This window comes from Schistocerca cancellata, chromosome 9, assembly GCF_023864275.1.
Source record: "Schistocerca cancellata isolate TAMUIC-IGC-003103 chromosome 9, iqSchCanc2.1, whole genome shotgun sequence".
NCBI classification, from domain to species: domain Eukaryota; kingdom Metazoa; phylum Arthropoda; class Insecta; order Orthoptera; family Acrididae; genus Schistocerca; species Schistocerca cancellata.
Genome location: NC_064634.1, coordinates 414635238 through 414644532, shown reverse-complemented (window position 1 = coordinate 414644532; position 9295 = coordinate 414635238). Strand labels below are relative to the sequence as shown.

At 45.5% G+C, this 9295-nt stretch overlaps 1 non-coding gene across 1 annotated transcript; it reads right to left on the bottom strand.

Moving 5' to 3' along the window:
* Positions 1–6113: 6113 nt before the first annotated feature.
* On the bottom strand, positions 6114–6197 carry Trnap-ggg (transfer RNA proline (anticodon GGG)). The gene is given in 2 exon segments: positions 6114–6148; positions 6158–6197. It is a non-coding gene; the product is annotated as a tRNA-Pro (tRNA).
* Between the last annotated feature and the right edge of the window lie 3098 nt (positions 6198–9295).

Here is a 9295-nt window from a genome sequence, read left to right as displayed (position 1 = left end):
AATTACGACGGGCGACGGATGCGAGAGATTCCAGAAAATATTTTTATTCAAGGCAATCGGTTTCGAAATTCTTAGCTGTTATCTTCTGACTGGTTTGATACAACCCGCCATGGATTCCTCTACCTTGCCAATCTCCGAGTAGCACCCGCAACATACGTCCTCAGTTATTTGCTGGATATATTCCAAGTTCTGTCTTCCTCTATTGTTTTTATCGTCTACGGCTGCCTCTGGTACCATGGAATTTATTCCCTAACGTCTCAACAGGTGTCCTACAACAAGCATTAACTAGCAATACCTTTGAACAGCTTGCTAATACCCTTGATCAGCAAGATAAGTTGTATATTTTATTGCAAGAAAATTTGTTTGATCACTTGCGGGAATTGATGTGTACATCACTAGTGACCACTGCAAACAGCCTTTTAGTAGCAAAAATTTACAGCTTGCAATTCAGTTAACTTACAGGGACAGTCAGCAAACAATCTACATCTACATCTACATGACTACTCTGCAATTAACATTTAAGTGCTTGGCAGAGGGTTCATCGAACCACAATCATACTGTCTCTCTACCATTCCACTCCCGAAAAGCGCGCGGGAAAAACGAACACCTAAACCTTTCTGCTGGAGCTCTGATTTCTCTTATTTTATTTTTATGATCATTCCTACCTATGTAGGGTGGGCTCAACAAAATATTTTCGCATTCGGAAGAGAAAGTTGGTGACTGAAATTTCGTATATACACTCCTGGAAATGGAAAAAAGAACACATTGACACCGGTGTGTCAGACCCACCATACTTGCTCCGGACACTGCGAGAGGGCTGTACAAGCAATGATCACACGCACGGCACAGCGGACACACCAGGAACCGCAGTGTTGGCCGTCGAATGGCGCTAGCTGCGCAGCATTTGTGTACCGCCGCCGTCAGTGTCAGCCAGTTTGCCGTGGCATACGGAGCTCCATCGCAGTCTTTAACACTGGTAGCATGCTGCGACAGCGTGGACGTGAACCGTATGTGCAGTTGACGGACTTTGAGCGAGGGCGTATAGTGGGCATGCAGGAGGCCGGGTGGACGTACCGCCGAATTGCTCAACACGTGGGGCGTGAGGTCTCCACAGTACATCGATGTTGTCGCCAGTGGTCGGCGGAAGGTGCACGTGCCCGTCGACCTGGGACCGGACCGCAGCGACGCACGGATGCACGCCAAGACCGTAGGATCCTTCGCAGTGCCGTAGGGGACCGCACCGCCACTTCCCAGCAAATTAGGGACACTGTTGCTCCTGGGGTATCGGCGAGGACCATTCGCAACCGTCTCCATGAAGCTGGGCTACGGTCCCACACACCGGTCCCACACGCCCAACATCGTGCAGCCCGCCTCCAGTGATGTCGCGACAGGCGTGAATGGAGGGACGAATGGAGACTTTGTCGTCTTCAGCGATGAGAGTAGCTTCTGCCTTGGTGCCAATGATGGTCGTATGCGTGTTTGGCGCCGTGCAGGTGAGCGCCACAATCAGGACTGCATACGACCGAGGCACACAGGGCCGACACCCGGCATCATGGTGTGGGGAGCGATCTCCTACACTGGCCGTACACCACTGGTGATCGTCGAGGGGACACTGAATAGTGCACGGTACATCCAAACCGTCATCGAACCCATCGTTCTACCATTCCTAGACCGGCAAGGGAACTTGCTGTTCCAACAGGACAATGCACGTCCGCATGTATCCCGTGCCACCCAACGTGCTCTACAAGGTGTAAGCCAACTACCCTGGCCAGCAAGATCTCCGGATCTGTCCCCCATTGAGCATGTTTGGGACTGGATGAAGCGTCGTCTCACGCGGTCTGCACGTCCAGCACGAACGCTGGTCCAACTGAGGCGCCAGGTGTAAATGGCATGGCAAGCCGTTCCACAGGACTACATCCAGCATCTCTACGATCGTCTCCATGGGAGAATAGCAGCGTGCATTGCTGCGAAAGGTGGATATACACTGTGCTAGTGCCGACATTGTGCATGCTCTGTTGCCTGTGTCTATGTGCCTGTGGTTCTGTCAGTGTGATCATATGATGTATCTGACCCCAGGAATGTGTCAATAAAGTCTCCCCTTCCTGGGACAATGAATTCACGGTGTTCTTATTTCAATTTCCAGGAGTGTAGATCTCTCCGCAACGATAAACGTCTTTGCTTTAATGACTTCCATCCGAATTGGCGTATCATATCTGCCACACTCTCTCCCCTATTACGTGATAATACGAAACGAGTTGCCCTTTTTTGCACCCTTTCGATGTCCTCCGTCAATCTCACCTGGTAAGGATCCCACACCGCGTAGCAATATTCTAACAGAGGACGAACGAGTGTAGTGTAAGCTGTGTCTTTAGTGGACTTGTTGCATCTTCTAAGTGTCCTGCCAATGAAATGCAACCTTTGGTTCGCCTTCCCCACAATATCATCTATGTGGTCTTTCCAACTGAAGTTGTTCGTAATTTTTACACCCAGGTACTTAGTTGAATTGTTAGCCTTGAGAATTATACTATTTATCGAGTAATCGAATTCCAACGGATTTCTTTTGGAACTCATGTGGATCACCTCACTCTCTCTGCAGGAGAGACGCTCAGTAGCTCGGTACGGGCTTTTGTCAAAGTTTCGAGAACATACCTTCACCGAAGAGTCAAGCAGTATATTGCTCCCTCCTACGTATATCTCGCGAAGAGACCATGAGGATAAAATCAGAGAGATTAGAGCCCACACAGAGGCATACCGACAATCCTTCTTTCCACGAACAATACGAGACTGGAATAGAAGGGAGAACCGATAGAGGTACTGAAGGTACCCTCCGCCACACACCGTCAGGTGGCTTGCGGAGTATGGATGTAGATGTAGATGTAGATTTTCGTTATTTAGCGTCAACTGCCACCTGCCACACCATACAGCAATCTTTTCTAAATCACTTTGTAACTGATACTGGTCTTCGGATGACCTTACTAGACGGTAAATTACAGCTTCATCTGCGAACAACCTAAGAGAACTGCTCAGATTGTCACCCAGGTCATTTATATAGATCAGGAACAGCAGAGGTCCCAGGACGCATCCCTGGGGAACACCTGATATCACTTCAGTTTTACTCGATGATTTGCCGTCTATTACTACGAACTGAGACCTTCCTGACAGGAAATCACGAATCCAGTCGCACAATTGAGACGATACCCTATAGGCCCGCAGCTTGATAAGAAGTCGCTTGTGAGGAACGGTGTCAAAAGCTTTCCGGAAATCTAGAAATACGGAATCAACTTGAGATCCCCTGTCGATAGCGTCCATTACTTCGTGCAAATAAAAAGCTAGCTGCGTTCCACAAGAACGATGTTTTCTGAAACCATGCTGATTACGTATCAATAGATCGTTCCCTTCGAGGTGATTCATAATGTTTGAATACAGTATATGTTTCAAAACCCTACTGCAAACCGACGTCAATGATATAGGTCTGTATTTCGATGGATACTCCTACTAACCTTCTTAAACAGTGGTGCGACCTGCGCAATTTTCCAATCTGTAGGTACAGATCTATCGGTGAGCGAGCGGTTGTATATGATTGCTAAGTAGGGAGCTATTGTATTAGCATAATCTGAAAGGAACCTAATCGGTATACAATCTGGACCTGAAGACTTGCCCGTATCAAGCGATTTGAGTTGCTTCGCAACCCCTAAGGTATCTACTTCTAAGAAACTCATGCTATCAGCTGCTCGTGTTTCAAATTCTGTAATATTCCATTCGTCTTCCCTGGTGAAGGAATTTCAGAAAACTGCGTTCAATAACTCCGCTTTAGCGGCACAGTCGTCGGTAACAGTACCATCGGCACTGCGCAGCGAAGGTATTGGCTGCGTCTTGCTGCTTGTGTACTTTACATACGACCAGAATTTCTTCGGATTTTCTACCAAATTTCGAGACAATGTTTCGTTGTGAAACATATTAAAGGCATCTCGCATTGAAGTCCGTGCCAAATTTCGCGCGTCTGTAAATTTTAGCCAATCTTCGGGATTTCGCGTTCTTCTGTACTTTGCATGCTTTCTCCGTTGCCTCTGCAACAGCGTTCGGACCTGTTTTGTGTACCACGGGGGATCAGTTCCATCTCTTACCAATTTATGAGGTATGAATCTCTCAATTGCTGTTGCTACTATATCTTTGAATTTGAGCCACATCTCGTCTACATTTGCATAGTCAGTTCGGAAGGAATGGAGATTGTCTCTTAGGAAGGCTTCTAGTGACACTTTATCCGCTTCTTTAAATAAAATTATTTTGCGTTTGTTTCTGGTGGATTTAGAAGAAACGGTGTTGAGCCTAGCTACAACGACCTTGTGATCACTGTATCTGTCATGATGCTCTCTATCAGCTCTGGATTGTTTGTGGCTAAGAGGTCAAATGTGGTTTCGCAACCATTTACAATTCGTATGGGTTCGTGGACTAACTGCTCGAAATAATTTTCGGAGAAAGCATTTAGGACAATCTCGGAAGATATTTTCTGCCCACCACCGGTTTTGAACAAGGATGTTCGCCAAAATATTGAGGGAAGGTTGAAGTCCCCACCAACTATAACCGTATGAGTGGGGTATTTATTTGTTACGAGACTCAAATTTTCTCTGAACTGTTCAGCAACTATATCATCGGAGTCTGGGGGTCGGTAGAAGGAGCCAATTATGAACTTAGTTCGGCTGTTAAGTATAACCTCCACCCATAACAATTCGCACGGAGTATCTACTTGGACTTCACTACAAGATAAACCACTACTGACAGACACAAACACTCCACCACCAATTCTGCCTAATCTATCTTTCCTGAACACCGTCTGGGACTTCGTAAAAATTTCTGCAGGCTTTAGCCAGCTTTCTGTACCTATAACGATTTCAGCTTCTGTGCTTTCTATTAGCGCTTGAAGCTCAGGTACTTTCCCAACACAACAACAACAATTTACAACTACAATTTCGACTGTTCCTTGATCCAAGCAGTCCTGTATTTGCCATGCTGCCTTTGAGATTGCAGCCCACCCCGTACTTTCCCGAGGCCTTCTAACCTAAAAAAACCACCCAGTCCACGCCACACAGCCTCCGCTATCCGTGTAACCGCCAGCTCAGTGTAGTGAACTCCTGACCTATTCAGCGGAACCCTAAACCCCACCACCCTATGGCGCAAGTCAAGGAAATTGCAGCCAACACGGTCGCAAAACCGTCTGAGCCTCTGATTCAGACCCTCCACCCGGCTCTGCACCAAAGGTCCGCAGTCGGTTCTGTCAACGATGCTGCAGATGGTGAGCTCTGCCTTCATCTCGTAAGCAAGACCGGTAGCCTTCACCAAATCAGATAGCCGCTGGAATCCAGAGAGAAATTCCGCAGATCCAAAGCGACACACGTCATTCGTGCCGACATGTGCCACCACCTGCAGCTGGCTGCACCCTGTGCTCTTCACGTCATCCGGAAGGACCCTTTCCACATCAGGAATGACTCCACCCAGAATGCACATGGAGTGCACACTGGATTTCTTCCCCTCCTCAGCCGCCATATCCCTAAGGAGCCCCATTACGCGCCTAACATTGGAGCTCCCAACTACTAATAAGCCCACCCTCTGTGATTGCCCGGAACTTGAAGGCTGAGAATCATCCTCTGAAACAGGGCAGGCAGCTGCATCTGGCTCAGCCAGAGACAGTGCGTGAAACCTGTTTGTCAGACGCACCGGGGAGGCTTTCTGATCAGCCTCCGGTGACGTCTTTCGCTGCCTGCCACGCCTTGGAACGACCTCCCAATCAACCACAGGCGAGGGCTCAGCCCCACTGCGCGTAGCAACCGGGGCAACCACAGCGGCAGACCGATCTGGGGACAGACGGGACGAGCTTGACATCCCCGTGACACCCAAGTCCGGCTCCCCACAGTGGTGCCCATTGGCAACAGCCTCAAGCTGCGCGACCGAAGTCAGCGCCGCTTGCAGCTGTGAGCGAAGGGATGCCAACAATAATGTTGAATTAACTCAACAATAATGTTGAATAAAATGGTTCAAATGGCTCTCAGCACTATGGGACTTAACAGCTGAGGTCATCAGTCCCCTAGAACTTAGAATAAGGACATCACACACATCCATGCCAGAGGCAGGATTCGAACCTGCGACCGCAGTGGTCGCGCGGTCCCAGACTGAAGCGCCTAGAACCGCTCGGCCACTCCGGCCGGCTATGTTGAATTACCATATTCTCCATATGTATTTGTGACATTTTCCATAAAACATAAATTTGCGATGTTATCCGTAAATCATCACAGTTCGTTCATGAACGGACAACAAATAACTCGCCCGGGTTCCCGGGTTCGATTCCCGGCGGGGTCAGGGATTTTCTCTGCCTCGTGCTGACTGGGTGTTGTGTGATGTCCTTAGGTTAGTTAGGTTTAAGTAGTTCTAAGTTCCAGGGGACTGATGACCTCAGACGTTAAGTCTCATAGTGCTCAGAGCCATTTGAACCATTAGAGCAAATAACTGGTTGCATATCACGCATGATTAAGTGGGCTGGGAGTGTACGAGTCGGCGATGGGAAAAGTATTGTAATGCAATTCTGCAAATGGCGCCATACATATCTGGTTCAGGGAAGGCTTTTCCGCTGACTTCAGACATCATGTGGCAATTCTCACGCATGTTACAGGATGCACTTACGTCGTATAAAAGAATGTTTAATTACCATTGGTCTCGCAGAGGCAGGATAGTCAAAAAGTAGTACAGCAGTTTGGCAACAAAAGTACCGAATCGACCATTACATCATAACAACTAATATGGTGACTGGGAAGCTAATTGTTGTGACTGATCCTATAACTACTTGAACGACTGGGCTCAATGTTTATGGTCATCTAGTATCTTGTATTGTGCTACAGAGCTTATGGATATAGAGGAGATGCAAAAAAAATTCTGTTTAGTACTTCAAGCCAAGGCGTTTCCGCAAAAGGATGCAATCACAGATGTACAATGTTTCGGTAAAATAAATTGACTGTAAGATGTAATTCTTTTGTCTCGTGTATCTTACATGCAGATTGTTATTTCTTGCAATAAGTATAAATATTATGAACACAGGAGAGGAAATCTTTTTTCAGTCAACACCAATTTCAGTTGCAGATCAGGCATTGATAAGCATTATGATAATCGAAGAGCCCTCTGTGTTAAAAATCTATAGATACAAATTGGTGAAAGTTGACGCTTATTTTGAATGGAGCAGATGTGGGATTCTTTCTGCACGTTGGTCAGGGGGCCTCAAGATGGGGCAATATTGGGCTAAAACCGGTTGCTCAAATAAAATAACAACTATAAATTTAGAGGGCGAAGGTGTTTTGATTCGATATTTTTTATTTATAAGGTTTTCAACGTTTTTCTTGGTGTCAATAAAAGTAGTTTCTGATCTGTTTATAATAACTATATTTGAGGCGGATGTTAGTACCTTGTGGTCCTATACCTATAATCACGATGAAAATGGTCATGTTGCATTCTAGATCTTATACTTCACGTTAGGTTATTTTTATCATGTTCCATGTTCCATATAACATTATACCAAATACTTGCAAACATTGACGAAACACTGGATTGTACTCTATACTCTCCATAAGTGTGCAGCTTCCTGGACACCTATTATAAAATAATTTTTTTATAATTCAAGATCATCAACGGTTATGATATTTCTCTCTGGAAAAGTCTTAGCAGCTGTAAAGAGAATAGTACTCTCAAATCATTTAAAGGTCATTAAAATTCTTTCACTCGTATTCGGTATATTCACCTATTCTTAATTTTTTTTGTCTTTCAGGCAGTAAAGTTTGCATATTATCTTACGAATAGAGCTAACTTCTTCAGTTTTTCCAGCCCTTCTCTAAGTTTGTAGCAATGTCAAAATTTTCGTAATGTTTCCTCTTTATGTACCTTGTTTTTAAGTCAGACTTTATTTTTTCGGCGTTCGATCAAAAAAGTTGAATGAAATGTGACACTTTATGTTGTGAGAGGCCTATATGGGTTTATATCGACCATTGATAAAGTTAAAGCACCCTCTGAATAATAACTGGATGTAAGAGATGCCACTCTTGGTTTCTGTAACGATGTATGTACTGGACCAACTCACCAGCCAGTGCTCCATGACAGATGTTAACTGTGCCAAGTCATGTGCGTATTCTCTGACTGTGATGAATGTTTTCTGGTAGCAATGTTTTTATTGTTTTTGAATCATCAGTCTTCTGAATTGTTTGATACCCGCCACTAATTCCTCTGCCAACTTCTTCATCTCAGAGTAGCACTTGCAACATATGTCCTCACTTATTTACTGCATATATTCCAGCCTCCGTCTTCCTCTATAGTTTTTGCCCTCTACAACTCCCTATAGTACCATGGAAGTCATTTCCTGATCTCTTAACTGATGTCCTATCATCCTGTCCCTTCTCCTTGTCCGTGATTTCCACATATTCCTTTCATCTCCGATTCTGCGTAGAACCTCCTTATTCCTTACCTTATTAGTCCACCTAATTTCCAACATTCGTCTGTAACACCACATTTCAAATGCTTTGATTCTCCTCTGTTCCGGTTTTCTTACAGTCGATATTTCACTGTCATACAATGCTGTGCTCCATATGTATATTCTCATAAACTTATTTCTCAAATTAACACCTGTGTTTGGTACTAGTAGACTTCTCTTGGCCAGGAGGCCTTTCTTCAAGTGCTAGTCTGCTTTTGATGTCCTCGTTGCTCCATCCGTCATTGGTTATTTTACTGCCTAGGTAGCAGAATTCCATAATTTGATCTACTTCATTTTCCGCCCCCAGTAGATGAATGGTAAGAGTGACGGATTCTCAATACTCTGGACCCGGGTTCCATTCCCGGTTGGGTCGGGGAATTTTCTCCTCCCAGGGGCTGGGTGTTGTGCTGTCCGCATCATGGTCCTATCAGCCTCATCGACTGCAGGTCGCCGAAGTGGCGTCAAATTGAAAGACCGGCACCCGGCGAACGGCCTGCCCGAGGGGGACCCTAGCCATACGATTAAATAAATAAAATCTACTTCATGACCATAAATCCTGATGTTAAGTTTCTCGTTGTTCTCGTTTCTGCTACTTCTCTATACTTTCGTCATTCTTCGACTTACTCTCAGTCCATACTCTTTACTCATTAGACTTCATTCCATTCAGAATGTCATGTAATTCTTCTACGCTTTCACTCAGGATAGCAATGTCATCAGCGAATCGTCTCATTGATATCCTTTCACCTTGAATTTTAATTCCGCTACTGAATCTTTCTTTTATTTCGATCACTGCAT